Genomic DNA, 15,063 nt, shown 5'->3' on the forward strand with positions numbered 1-15,063 from the left:
TGGTTGGGCTCCTCGTCGTAAGCTTTATTCAAAAAGTGATGAAGGTATCTCTCTTGGGTATTCCAGAAATAGTTGTGCTTATTGTGCCTTTATCAAACGCACCAAGTTTATGATGGAGTCTATAAATGTGGTTGACGTTTATGATGATTTTGAAAGTGCTGATGATGAGGATGAAGTTCTAGCTAGTAGCACAGATGTCAGGACAGATGTTGGTGACAAAGGGGTCGACATTGTGACTAAAGACGATTCTCCTTGGGATAAGTCGTTCTCTGACAAGGAGACTGAAGCTGTGCCGCAAAGATGTGCTCCTTCTACAGTTATTCAGAAAAATCATTATGATGAAGAGGTCATTGGTGATATTGAAGATGGGATACGTTTTATTGGAAGCCTTTCATATGTCACCACCAGCCGTCTAGATATTGCTTACTGTGTTGGTGTGTATGCTCTGTATCAAGCTAATCCTAAAGTTAGCCATCTTTCTCGGGCTAAGCGCACTGTAAGGTACATCTCTGGAACTGCTGACTTTGGGCTCTTATATTCCTGTGCTGCTACCTCTACTATTGTGGGATACCGTGACATTGACTGGGTAGGAAGTGCAGTTGATAGAAAAAGCATCTCAGAGTCTGAATATATTGTAGCTGGTAGCAGCAATACTCTACCTTTGTGGTTGAAACAAATGAGTGCTGAGTATGATGTCGGTCAAGATGTCAAGACTTTGTTCTGCAACAACATCAGTGGTATGATTATCTCTAAAAATCAATTAGCTGACATTTTTGCTAAGGTTTTGGATGTTGACAGTCTTGAAGATCTTCGGTCCTCACTTTGGTTATGCGTTATTGATCAATAGCAATTAAAGTTTATCGGGGGAATTTTTGGTCTTAACCTATGTGCTAATCCTTCGTTGATCCTTGTTCGCATTACTATTGTGTTTTTTCTCTCATGGGCCCATGTTTCTGGTTGGCCCATTCGACTGATTTGCCGGGCTAAAATGCCAATTGTTGTCTCTCTGGGCCTAAGAACAATCAAGGCCCTCCTTAAGTCACGACGTCGTTTTACTCCCTACCATGATTTCATTCATGCAGACGGTTACACTCTCGAGAAAGAAAGGGAAGTTTCCACTTGTTCGAACTTTGAAATTTCTCATTTTTCTTCGTTAATCTTGAGCTGTGTTTCTCTTACCCTCATTGACGGTTATCTGTGTGACAGTTTCCTTATTTCTTTTTCCAAAATGGTGGGCACAAGAAGCGGGATCAGTACCTCTACTCCCTCTGGAAAAGTCGAAGCCACAATGAGGAAGAAAAATGTCGGGACAAGAAAGTCCAGTGCTGAGAGCAACATGCATGGAGTTAGGGTTCGTGGTCTGAAACCCAGCATACGCGCCGATGGTCAGGCCGGAGGTGCGATCGCTGGGTCATCAGTACCACCTGAGAATCCATCTCTATCTGCCGCCAGACGCACAATTCTGAAGAAAGCTGCTCTCTCCATCACAGACATCACAGGAGAAGTTAGTTCCAGCAGCTCGTCTGAGGAAGAAAGAAGAAGTGTTGATGATCCTGAAGAAGAAACCCCATCCGGTGTTTCCCCCGTCGAAAGCCCTCACAAGGTTGTGATAGGTAATCCTACTGTCTCTGCCTCTTCTATTGATAAGGTTTCGCTGCCTCAAGAGCCTACTCCTGAAGATGCCATTGGGGGCATGTTAGGCTTAAGTAAAGATGTTTCGCAAGATGTGCCTACATCTTCTCAGAGGCAAGAAAGAACATCCGACCCTATCCAGGATGTTGGAGAAGATATCCTTGCTTCTCTGAAAAAGAAAATTCAGAAAGATGATGATGTGTGTCTAGCCACTCTTCTCTCAGAGAAGAAAAAGAAGAAAAGAAAGCTGGTAGAAGAAGCGGCTCCCACTACCATCCCGGCTAAAAAGAAGATGAAGAAACTAGTGAAGATGGGTTTGAACAAGAAAAGGCTGAAGGGAAAGTCTGTTGAAAAGACAATTCCAGATGTTCTGAAAGACTTGGAAGAGGAAGAAGATGTTGCCCGTCCTGAAGGGGTGTTTCTCATCTCCAGGAAAACTGTCGGAGGCCAAAAGCTTCCCAAGGATGTCCCCGCCGCTCCTCTAGACAATGTCTCCTTCCATGAGGAAGATCGTGTCAGAAAATGGAGGTATGTCTATCACAGATCCATCTTTCCGGAAAAAGAATTGTCTAAAGAGGCCCTGAAGATTGATGTGATCATGGAACTCTTGTCCGACGCTCAACTTGGGAAGACTGTCACTGGGATCGGTCCTTATTATCCCAGACTGGTGAAAGAGTGCATTGTGAATCTGTCCTCTGAGATTGACCAGCCCCATCACCCTGAGTTTGGGAAAGTCTATGTTCGTGGCCATTGCTTTGATATATCATCCACTACCATCAACGAGTTTCTGGGTAGAGGAAAAATTGTCACTGCTGATCGGCTTCCTTCCTTGGATGAGGTTGCCAAAGAGCTCACTAACGATGATAAGAAGACTTGGCCCACCAAGGGTTCCCTGCCTTCCTCAGATCTCTCGGCGAAGTATTCTGTTCTGTACAGAATTGGGATTGCAAATTGGGCCCCTTCCTCTCACGGCTCAAGTATCAACTCCGACCTGGCATGCCTCATTTTCCAGATTGGCACTCGGGCGTCCTTCGACTTTGGGGAGTTTGTTTTCAGTCACCTGGCAAAGCATGCTAAGTCCTATGCAGTAAAGCTTCCTATTGGCTTCCCTTCGCTCCTGTCTGGCTTGCTGGTTGCTCAGAAGAAGGATCTGCTCAGGGCTGACGATGTTGCAGGTAAACCTCCCAGTGAACTCTCTTTCAGTCCTAAGTTGTTTGAAGGGAAACATGCCAGGGATCTTGTCATGCCTTCTGTCGCAACATCTGTCCCGGCTGGTGGTACCATCAAAGTGGCTCCCCTGTCAGAAAATGCCAAGAGCGATATCCTCAAGGGTTTGTTGGAAGAAGTTGCTGCTCTTAAGGAAGTCATTGCAATCTCCTCTCGTAGAAAGACTGCGTGTGAGCGTCTTATCTCTGTCATGACTCTTCCTTCTGCCATGGATGGTGCTTCCACTTCTCAACCAGGTCCCTCTACGTGTCCTGATGAACAAGACTCAGAAGATGCTGTCAGCAGTGACTCTCAAAGCTCTCTTGCCAACGATGTCTCTAATCCCTCTGGTTAATGTTTTTTTTTGGTCTGTAACATCTAACCTCTTTTTAGACACCTTTATGTTGGTTTCTTGGCATGCTTCTGTGCTTCAGACTGTTTTGGTTTGTTATTGGATGGTTTGTAAGACAGCTCTATCGTACTTTTTCTGCTGAATGATATGCTGTTTTCCTAGTTCTCATTCCCTTTTCAGGCTTTTGTTCCTCCCTCTGTGTTGGTCGATCCTTGCCTTTGGTATCTTTTTGAGGCAATCAGGGGGAGAGGCGTCATGAGGTCATTTATTTTGACTCTCTTTCTGGTTTTGACGCTTGTATGAGAACTGGTCCTGGAAATGCTTGCCTAAAAAATAGCCAAAGGGGGAGATTGTTGTTACGTTGTTTTGTTGGCTTTATTTTTTAGTGCAAGTGGTATGGAAAGATGTCGGGTGTTATGTTTCATCTTTTGGATTGACATCTTTCTTCATGTGTGCAGACAGTATTTCAGGCAAGTTTCCAGTTTCGTCTGTTTGCTTCGCTGGCGACTTATTGCTGAGTTATTGCCTCACTGCTGTCTTCATTACAAGATATCTGCCTCGCTGGAGTCTTCATTGCAAGATATTCTTCGCTGCTATCCTTATTGCACGAATATTCACTTTGATGGAGTCTTTACTTTGTGATATTCGCTTGAGGCCGGGTAAGGAAACCCGAGATATCTTCCAGGATTGTCCAGCTGCTATAAAAGCCATGCGCTCTCCCTTAGCAGCCTTGACGCTTTATCAAAATACCTAGAGCTCCTAGACGTGCAAGACCGGCGGATTGGGAGGCTTTGTGTTTTGATAAGAGCGGTGTAATTCCTCAAACACTATTCCACAAAGATTGAGTGTTTGTGAGATTTGGGTTTTGTGTTCTCGTGATTGAAGGTTCACGATCTGCTGAAGACTAAAGGTCATCCGAGCCAGGAGGTTGCTCGAAGGGTGGAATTGAGACGGAGCTCAAATTCAGGGGGAGTCCCTGTCTAGGTGATCACTGGTAGTAATAGTCTCTAGGTTTTATTGATTTGTTGATTGTAATCAGATATAAACCTTGTGTGTACCATTGACTACAAGATAGTGAAAATCCTTTCCACTGGCAGCGTGCCCCCAGATGTAGGTGTGTTTCACCGAACTGGGTAACCATATCGTGTGTTATTTGTTTACTGCTTTTTGTTGTTTATCCATATCTGTGTTCAAGCAAGTTGTCGGACACATTGTCAACACATTGTGTGCGACATCTTGTCTTTGCGACTAATCAGAATTTCATCATATAAAACAGGATTTTGACATAAAGATTATTAAACTCACATGCATCACTTTACCGAAATCAACCAGACTCTAATTGACAATTCTATTGCTAAATGAGTTGTGCAAAATATTATTTTGTTTTAAGTTTGTGACACATCGCTCACAAATTATGAAATTTAATGACAACTTGATCACAAAATTGTGTATTTCGTGAACGATTTTACTATTTTGTGACGGATCGTCTCGAAATTAGAAAGCAGTCACGAAAATGTATTTTTGTAAGCAAATAATTCTCTCTTTTGTTTTTGTTAATAAAACTGTAAAATTTTAAGTTTCGAAGCTAATTTGATAATTTGACATGAATTTAGTAATATTTATGTCAAAATTATTGATAAATTCCCTTTATACCTTTTTCTTCTATCCACAAGCAAATCTAACAGGCAAACACAAAAGAAATTAGAAAGAAAAATATATATATCCGCGACAAGTTGCATCTATTTAGCCATGCCTTGTCACGGGTAATTTAAAATTTCGAACATTTGCTAAAGGCGCATTCGTCGCCGATTAAAATTAGATTTTGAAATGATTTAGCCGCGACAGGTCACGGTTAAATTATAATCAAATAACCTTGTGAATTATGTTTTAGTCTAATCCTCTTCTCTTCCCTTTCTCTCTCCCTCTCTAACTTAGTCACCTCTTCCACTCTTGCCCACCAACGCCACTATTCTCCACCGCCATCGTCGCTCGTACTCCGCCATCCAAGTCCGCATGTAACTTCTCTCTTTTAATCTCTTACTGTTTTAGTCTGTCTCTCATTCTCTCTCTATCTCATCGACGCAGACTAACACCGTCCTATTCTAGTCACCGCTGTCTTCAGTCTTGCTCTATCAATCCGACTTTTCCAATTTTAGGGTTTTTAATAATCCTTTAAAGGTTCCTGATTTGCGAATAAATAACCAGCGTGTTTGTTTTAGATTGAAAATGATCATTTTTTTTAAATTTTTATGAACTCATTAGTATTTTATTGTGTTTATTTGCATGTACGGTAAGCTTGGTGGGTTTGATGATGCCCTTAAAGTGTTGCCTATTTGTTTTTCAACAACTATATAAGTTGTTATTGTTGCGGCCAAATGACGAGACAAAAAAGAACCATTTGTCGCAGCTGTAGCCACGCGGTATAATAGCCACGACTATCGCATCTATTTGAAATAACGACGGGATGACTTCATCCGCGACAAAGATTATTGTCGCAGCTAAATTTTTCGCCGCGAAAAATATTGAGGCTTAAGCCTTTATTTGTTATAGTGCATGTAGGTCCGCAAAGTCACTTTTTTAATTTTGTTTTTATTTTACATAAATATATAAAATAAACATGATGTCTTTGGCAACAACATTCTTTCTGAAATGATTAACCATACCCTAACGTAGGAGTGATTATTCGAATACTCAAATTAAATTTTATATCATTATTACACTTATGTCAAAGATAACAAATGATGAAAGAATAATAATAATAATAAATAAATAAATAAAAATTCATAATGTACGCAGCTGAATTTAACCGCTATATTTATTTATGGATTTCAGGAAATGAAAAATAAAGTGTCATTATCAACTGTTGAGGTATGCTTTAGCTGAACTCAACTATTGGTCTCGGAATTAGGAAGTGGCGGTGGAGGAGAGTGGCGGTGGCCGGCGAAGCCCCTCTCATTGATGGTTGTGGGAATAATAGGATTTGGCGCCGATGGAGTCTGTCCTTTTAGCGAAGACAAGAGCAATAATTGCACATTGTCTTCATTTGTGACGTCCAAACCAAATTTATTATGGCGCAAATGCCTTCCACCATTAATTGGATGGCTATGAGCAACCAATATGTAGATCACAAAAACGACAATATATTTCGCACTCATTTTCGGTTTTCGAGTAGAGCTCTATATGTATATATAAGCGAAAATATACGGAATTATTGACACAATACAAATACGGCGGGTTTTTTGTTTTTTGTTTTTCTTTGGTGTGTGAGCGTTGTTTGTGGATATGAGAGAGGGAATAGGTAGAATGGGATTTTATAGGGAAAATATTTAGGCTAGTAGTGATATGTGTACCATGTAGATTGAAAATTTGTTTGAATTGACGAATTTTTAAATTTGAGCGGGTCATACAAGAACAAGGAGCTGAGAGATGTGCCTTTGAATTCAAGTCTTTCCATTCTTTTTCCTTCTGTTGAATATTAGTAAGTACGTAGGAAGCTCTCCTCTCTCATGTTTATAAATAGTCGAATGCTATGAAGGTAAATATATTATTATTCATCACGGTATAATATCAGTTAACCTTGCTTAGCATTATAGATATATTTAGAAGAAGGTGTTTTGACGGCCCTAATGATACTATTGTTAGATTTTAGACGAATGACGGAACAATTGCTGGGAAAAAAAAGGCTACGTAATGAAATTGTACCTTTTTATTTTTATTTATTTTTCATTCTTAGATTTACACATATAGTGTATAATTGATTACAATGAATATATCAGCACAAATTATATATAAATATTTTAAACTTCAATAATAAAGATATTTTGTCTTTTTTTGGGATTGAACCCAGGCGTTCATGTAATATAATTGAATTATTCAGTCGAGGATTACAGGTAATAAAAAATATATAATAATATTTGTTGGCGACAAAAATGTACATTGTAAATAGACTTCGGAAATTCAATTAATTGTAGGTCCACACCTATCAATAGGTGATGTTTAATATATAGAATATGTGACATACATATTTGTCATGATATTATTATTATTATGTGGATATCATAGGTGTTCATTCTAATTTAATGATTAGTCATATTAGGAATAATCAACCATCAAAAGTTTAAATCTCTCAAAAGATGGGAGGCTAAGCTCGGTGAAAGATTTGTAAAGCTCTCTTTTCGATATCGAATCTCGGGCCGTATCAGGGTTTCCCACGCAGTCTTCCTATGAGGCTTCTAGGCGATGGGAGTCGTGTTATTACTTTATAGAGTCTCATACGAAGATTCAGTGGTACCTTTAATTCTTTCATCATTCGCCATATCCACACAACTCTAAATTATGCTTATGCGGAACTCCGAGACACAACATCGTGTTTATTGTTTCTCCACGTAATGAGATTCCCGAACACGAAAGTGTAGTATGATGTCGTTGATCGTCTCGTCTTGGCATCATGCTCAACTGACATTGGTATAGATTAGGGTGAGAAAAAATAGCTTTCATTCGTTCGAAAAATATTGTTTGGACGAAGAAATTAGGGTGAGAGCCCTATGTTTTAGCCGTTCCCTTGTGAATTGTTCCGTTTAGCTGTACTATAGATCCAGATGACAGAAATGCAAACGATAACAAAGAATTTGGAAATAACCTTGTTCCTTGGCTTACTTGTAGGCAAATGTCTAGTGAGGCCAATTCATTTTTGGAGTCGGCGGCGGCCGAGGATACGGTCGGCAGTTCCGGGGTCTTAACATCATATTCCTATATCTGATAAAGAGATGGGCTCTAGCTCTGATGAGTCCAGACCCGGTGGTGATCGTGCGGGGAAAATTAATGTCGAAGACTCTCGCCAACCTTCTGGTGAAGACGACGTTCATTCTAATCGAGGAGATTTTAAAGAAAATAGTCAGATCGAATCGGCCTCTCATGACTATCCCGAAGAGAGAAAATAGGCTAACTTTTTGGCTAACCTTGTTTCGTCTACGGTTAGCGATAGTATCTCAGGGAATTCCGGAGAACTGTAGAGATTTATTTGAGTATTAAGTTGATCGCTCCTTTTTCTTCCCAATTTCCTCATTGTCCTCCGCCAAGCCTTGTATCCTTGAATCCACCGATGATCAGGGTCCTCCGCGGGCTTCCTTTTCACCATTTCATTGAGGAAATGCCAAGGGGTTCAAATTTTTCCCCTACCCAATTAAATCCCAATGTGTACCGCATTTTATATGTATGATCATGTTATGGCATAAATTTTATGATCGGGATCCGTCTCTATCAGTGGTTTCCCATTTTTATAAGTTCAAACTAAATTTCGGGTGCAATGGTTGGTACATTCTGATAGCTGTGGACATATTTAACCTGATTCCTAACTTACCGACTAGTAACAAAAATCGAAAAGACAAATACTTCTTTACTTGTCATTCAGATATACCCAAAAGCCAATATTCAATACCTTATTCTTATTCCACCTTCGGTAGGTATTTGTATATTATGTAGTCACATATACTTTGTGTTTGTTATGATATTTAATCTGTTTTTTTTTTCAAATTCATTACATTCTCCATCAGAGACCAAGGATACGGGATAAGTCACGACTCTATCTGCAACCTAGCGATTATATCATTCCCTTTGGACTGCCAAAAAAATTTCTCGGTACTACTAGGCTTATCATCCTATCGACTCCGTATGTATTTTATATACAACATTATTGACTACGTTTGGTATGATATTAATTTTTTCTTTTTCTGTATGTATAGATAGGCAAACTTCTGACCATTCCTGCTGATTTAACTATCCCGAAAGCTTGAAAAAGCGTACGGCTAAATCGTCGGGAAAAAGTGTGTCCATTTATTCTAAGGGGACTTCCCAAAAAAGCCTTGAATAGATCCCGAACAAAACCAACCGAACCAAAGACAATGGTAGAAACGCGGCCTTTTTCTTCTTCGGTTGTGCCTCCCGCTCTGCCAAATACAATTGACGCCCTTGAACACTTGAATTATGTAGTCAATTAAATGCCTGGTGTCCCTGCTATGAAGGAGACAAATAATGTGGACGAACTTTCTCAAGTTGCTCGTGCTTCTCGCCTGGTTATTGCGTTACTCCGGTAATTATTGTTGCACTATTCAATTTTCAAGACTTTGATATTTGTTAACTGATTACCATTTTCTTTTCAGGCTGTAGCTGATTTTACTTACCTCACCGCCGAACTTGTGATTGGTATTCTCGATCAGGAGAAAGTTTCTGTGGATGTGAAAAAGCTTAAAGCTTCCAACATCGAGCTGTAGACGTTGGTCAAGGATGCCGAGAAGAGAGTCAAAGAAGCCGAGTGGAAGGCAGAGGTGGCAGTGGCTTCAAAGGAGAAGATGAAGATCAAATTTCACGCTACCAAGGCCCAGATGGACGAAGACATTGGTAAGGCATTCAAGAACTTCAAAGGGTTTGAGGAGTATTCGACAGAGCTGGCCAATATTATTATGCGGGCCAAGTCGAGATTCTGGATCGCTTTATGGCGAAAAATCCTAATCTTGATGCGAGTGACCTCGAGGCTTCCCATAATTCTCAGGATGAAGGATCCGAGCATTCGAATTCTAAGTGTCCCGACCCAGAGCCTTTGAAAGTCGTGATTCCATCTCCAATCTCCGATCAGCCCAAGGACGACCCTCCTCAGCCGAATAGAAAAACAAGTTGTTTTTATTAATTTTTCTTTATTTTGTCAAGTGACAAAGGAGTTGAGGAAATAACAACTAGAAGGGTAAAATGGTAATTTTTATAAATCTCATCTAGTTGATGATATTCATGAAGGGTAAACATAGATAATATTCAATGGATCCACTCATCAGAATTAAATAGAATTCTTGAGTAGAAAATATATTCATTTGAACAGAGAGATTTCAGTGTCAACTCTTTAGTGGAATCAGTTGACATTAAGCTAGAACTTGGAAAAGGTTTGTGAACTTTTGAGTCCAAGTATGCTAGCTCAAGCTTTGTTCATTTGGATCTATGAGGTCACTACCACAAGTCATTAGAGTAGGATTAGTTAAACTAGAAGCTAAGTCAAAACAAGTTCAAATGTTGAACTAGACAAGTTTTACGAAAATTGTCTAAAGGGTAATTTTGTCTATTAGGACATAAGATGGTATGAATGTCAATAAATAAGTTTTTTGACATTGTCATATGATGACAATGAAGTTAATTCACACGGCCAACCTTAGTGTATTGGGCCTTGAGGATTGAATTTATATTTCATGGAATTTTATGTGAAAATTCTACATGGGGTTGTCTTATATTGTCATGAATAAATAAAGAAACATCTAGAAGCTTGTTCTAGACACTAAATTTCGTCCACCATCAATAGAGAGAAAAAGAATTTATTTTGTGCATTGATGTATGAAGATACTTGCCAAAAGAAAAAAGAGGAAACAAATTTGCTCCATGAAGCATCAAAGTGGGCGTCCATGACTATTAGGAAAAGAGGAAACTACTTCCAACCTTGGTATTTTGATAGGAATGAGAAATAAAGATTATGCTCATGAATATTTGATATTCAATAGAAAAGAGGAAACTACCTCTTCAAGGAAATCCCTCCTCCTATAAATACCACACTTCATATACAATGTTGGATACACAAGTTTTAGAGATTGAAAGCTTCTCTCTCTAGAATTGTGGCCGCCCATCTCTCTCTCTCTGTCGTTCTCTTCTTGCTCTTTTGTTTTGGCACCTAGGTCCTCATTAGACCTAGCGTTTTTGTTTTAATTAGCTCTTTGGCTCATAGACTAGTTCTTGAGTCATAGTGTTTAAAAGTGCCCACACACTAAATCCAACCTAAACTCAAAACATTCTAGTGGTAGAAACTTTCGTGGTTGCTCACATGTTCAAGAAGACTCGAGGGAGGCGAGCTAAGTGGGGGACGAGCGATTCAACCTTTCATAAGGCTTCTCAACGCTCAAGCTCCGTTCAAGTTTGGTACCGAGTAAAAACTCAAAGTAGTTTTAAAATTTTAAATTATACGCTCATGCACTTTGTCTAGGTAGTAAAATCGTTTTACGTGTTTTTAAAGAAATTTTTTATGTTCCGCCGCTTGCTAGAAGCAATAAATCTGTTCTTAATCCACTAGTAAAAAATATAGCATCAGGTGTGACTTTTATCGCACCCGAAAGTGCAAAAGTCGCACTTGAAAGTGTCATCAGATGCGACAAAGTCGTATCTGAAAGTCCGCACCTGATGATTTTAGGTGCGACTTGTCGCACCTGAAAGTCATCACTATCAGGTGCGACTTCTCGCACCAAAACGTCGCACCTAAATATCCTCCAAAATAAGATATTAAAGCGGGAATTATAGTATCCGATACGACTAGTCACATCGGATACTTTCGCGGGAAAAGTATCAGATGCGACTAGTCGCATCAGATACTAATTCCCCACCTAATATTTTGACGGGTTACAGTACAATCAGATGCGACTAGTCGCATCTGATTATCTTTAGCTTTTTTTTAGTAGAATCAGCATATATATATTGATTCTAAATAGAATCAATATGTTTTTGTTAAATTAATTAAATTATGTTAATACTAATAATTATATAATATTAATTAGAATAATTATTATATATATGTTGATTCATATAATAATTATATAAATAATTTAATAGAAATTCTAATATTAAATTCATAAAATTTGATAATTTACGTTTAGTAAAGTAAAAAAATTACAACCTATTCTTTTTTTTTTCCCTTTTTTACTCGGAGGGTTCCAATTCTTGAATGCACAACCTCCTCTTCCGCCAGATCTTCCTCGTGCGCCTTGGCGTCCTGTTGCGCTGCCGCTCGAACAATGTCGCTAAATTCTACCGAATCTGGCGTCTGAGCATTCGGCATTGAAGCGGATGGCGGCGTCTGAACATTTGGCATTGAAGCGGATGGCGGCGTCTGAACATTTGGCATTGAAGCTGATTGCGGCGTCGTCCCAGAGTGCATCATCGCGGGGGATGTCTGCATGGGAGACGGATGCTGCTGTGTGTAGGCAAAGAACTGTCGCTGAAACGCCTCCATTTGAGCTCGTTGCTCATGCCTCATCTCTTCCATTGCGACCTGTTGTGCGGCCAACGCTGCTTGTAGCTCGCTAACCACTGGATCTGGAACGCGCCTCGATGAAGAACCTGATGACGAGCTGTCGTCCTGAGCCTGAGCCAAGAGATACGAGGATCTCGGGATCGAGGGACCGATCCCGACATACCAATCTCGACGTTGCCCGAGAACAGTATCCATCGCGTACTGCTCCGCCTGGCCTATGTCAAACGTTTGGCATGACTCCGCTGCTTGTCGCTGAATATCCTCGACTTGAGTCATAATTCGCGCCTTCAAACATATGTTAAAAAGTTTATTAAGATTATCGAATATTGATTATTAAGTAATTAACACAAGTAACTTACGAATGCTTGTTGCGCCCAATCTGTCGTCCATTTTCCTTGATCATCTTGATGTTTTTTCTCCCACGTGTTTAAGGCCGAGGCCAAAGTCCCATCTTCCCTACTCTGCAGTTCTTATGAAAATATGAGTAATGTATTTATTGCAAAAAAAAATATTACAAAATTAGAATAAACTTACGTTCAAATGTCGATGAGCCAAGAAAGAAATCGACCCTTGTGTGGACTTCGTTTTCTTGTTCTTTGAATTGTCCCTGTTACGATTAGACTTTTTCTGCACATATTAAATTGTGTTATAATTCGATTTCATAGAAGACCTTCCAATCGTCAGTTGTGAACTCCTCTATCACCTTCTCTCAATCGTCTTTTTGATATCCTTTTGGGATTTCTTTCTTGGCGACATTTATTTGCCTGCAACATTTGCCGAAGAAAGTCCCTGATAATCTAGACTTTTGGTTGCGCCTCATTTGCTTTGCATCGCGAATGATAGTCTGGTCAATCTGATGACGAAAGCAATCCACCGGAAGCAGCTCCTCGGTCTCATCATCCTTGTACGTGAAAGTGTACTCGAAATGAAGTGCGCTCAGAATATTTCCCAACATCTGGGGCGTCACTTCGTTCCAATCACGAACTGTGACTGGGTTAACTCCTGAAAATAAATGTTAATTTAATGCTGAAATGTTTAAAGTAGCTAAACCCACATCTAATAAGAAAATTAAACTGTCTAGTGACGAACAAACCTATTTATGGCACTTAAGACTTGATCATATAAATATAAAGAGGCTAGAGAGGCTTTCAAGGCTTGGGCCGTTGAAACACCTTCAAGTGTGAACTCTGCCTGTTTGTGAATCCTGTATTGAAGGAAAAATGACCAAGCGATCTTTTGCTGGAAAAGGATTAAGAGCCACCGAACCTCTGCAACTTGTTCACTCTGACGTCTGTGGACCAATGAGTGAAGCTGCGAGAGGCGGTTATGAATACTTCGTCACATTTACTGACGACTATTCTAGATATGGTTTCATTTACCTAATGCAATGAAAATCTGAAACTTTTAGTAAGTTCAAAGAATTTCGTGCTTGTGTTGAAAACCAATTGGGTAAGACTATTAAGACCTTTCGATCGGATCGGGGAGGCGAGTTCTTAGACAATGAGTTCACCGATTACTTGCTTGAGCATGGGATTGAGTCACAATTATCGGCTCTTGGTAACCCTCAACAAAATGGGGTTGCTGAAAGGAGAAATAGAACTTTATTAGACATGGTAAGATCCATGATTAGCTACTCTTCACTTTCAACATCTTTCTGGGGTTATGCATTAAAGACTTCCATGTATATCTTAAATCAAGTTCCTTCAAAATCTGTATCCGAAACACCCAAAGTACTATGGAATGGAGCTCCTGAAGGTTTGCGTCACTTCCGTATTTGGGGTTGTCCCGCTCATGTCTTGAAAAAGAAATCGAGCAAGCTGGAACCAAGAACAAACGTTTGTTTCTTTGTTGGTTATCCAGAAGGGACAAAAGGAGGTATATTTTATGATCCTATTGATAGGAAAACATTCGTTTCAACTCATGCTACTTTTCTTGAAGATGATTATGTTAAAAATCATAAGCCTCGAAGTACAATAATACTCGAGGAAACTGTTAGACCAACCCCGAAGACTAACGTCCAAGGGAATCCATCTCCACCTACAATTGTTGTGAGAGTGGGAGATGAAGAAGAAAACACAAACGTTGGTCCAAGTGCTACACTGCCTCGTCGTAGTGGGAGGGTCTATAGAGAGCCCGACCGATATCTTGGTTTTGAAGCAAACGTCGTTGCCTTGGATGCGAACGACGAAGACCCCGTGTCATTTAATGACGCCATGGTCGACTTGGACAAAGAAAAATGGCTAGAAGCCATGAATCTAGAGATAGAGTCTATGCACTCGAACTCAGTCTGGACTCTTGTAGATGCACCCGAACAAATTAGACCGATTGGGTGCAAGTGGATCTATAAGAGGAAGAAAGGAGCTGATGGACGAGTCGAAACCTTTAAGGCTAGACTTATGGCTAAGGGTTTTACCCAAAGAGAAGGAATCGACTACGACGAAACCTTCTCTCATGTAGCCGTGTTTAAATCCATCAGAATTCTTCTGGCCATTGTCGCTCATTACGATTATGAGATTTGGCAAATGGACGTAAAGACAGCATTCTTGAATGGCTATGTGGAAGAAGAAATCTATATGGCTCAACCAGACGGATTCATAGAAAATGGTCAAGAGCACAAGGTTTGCAAATTATTGAAGTCCATTTATGGACTCAAGCAAGCGTCTAGATCCTGGAACCACAGGTTTGATGAGGTGATCAAGACCTATGGTTTCGAACAAAACCTTTCTGAGCCTTGTGTTTACAAGTACTCAAAGAAAGTAATTGTTTTCTTAGTCCTTTATGTAGACGATATCCTCCTTATAGGAAGCGATAATAAAGTAAT

The sequence above is a fragment of the Urtica dioica genome, chromosome 5 (genome assembly GCF_054948205.1).
Source record: "Urtica dioica subsp. dioica isolate 48M chromosome 5, U.dioica_male_clone48M_v1_H2, whole genome shotgun sequence".
In the NCBI taxonomy this organism is placed as follows: Eukaryota; Viridiplantae; Streptophyta; class Magnoliopsida; order Rosales; family Urticaceae; genus Urtica; species Urtica dioica.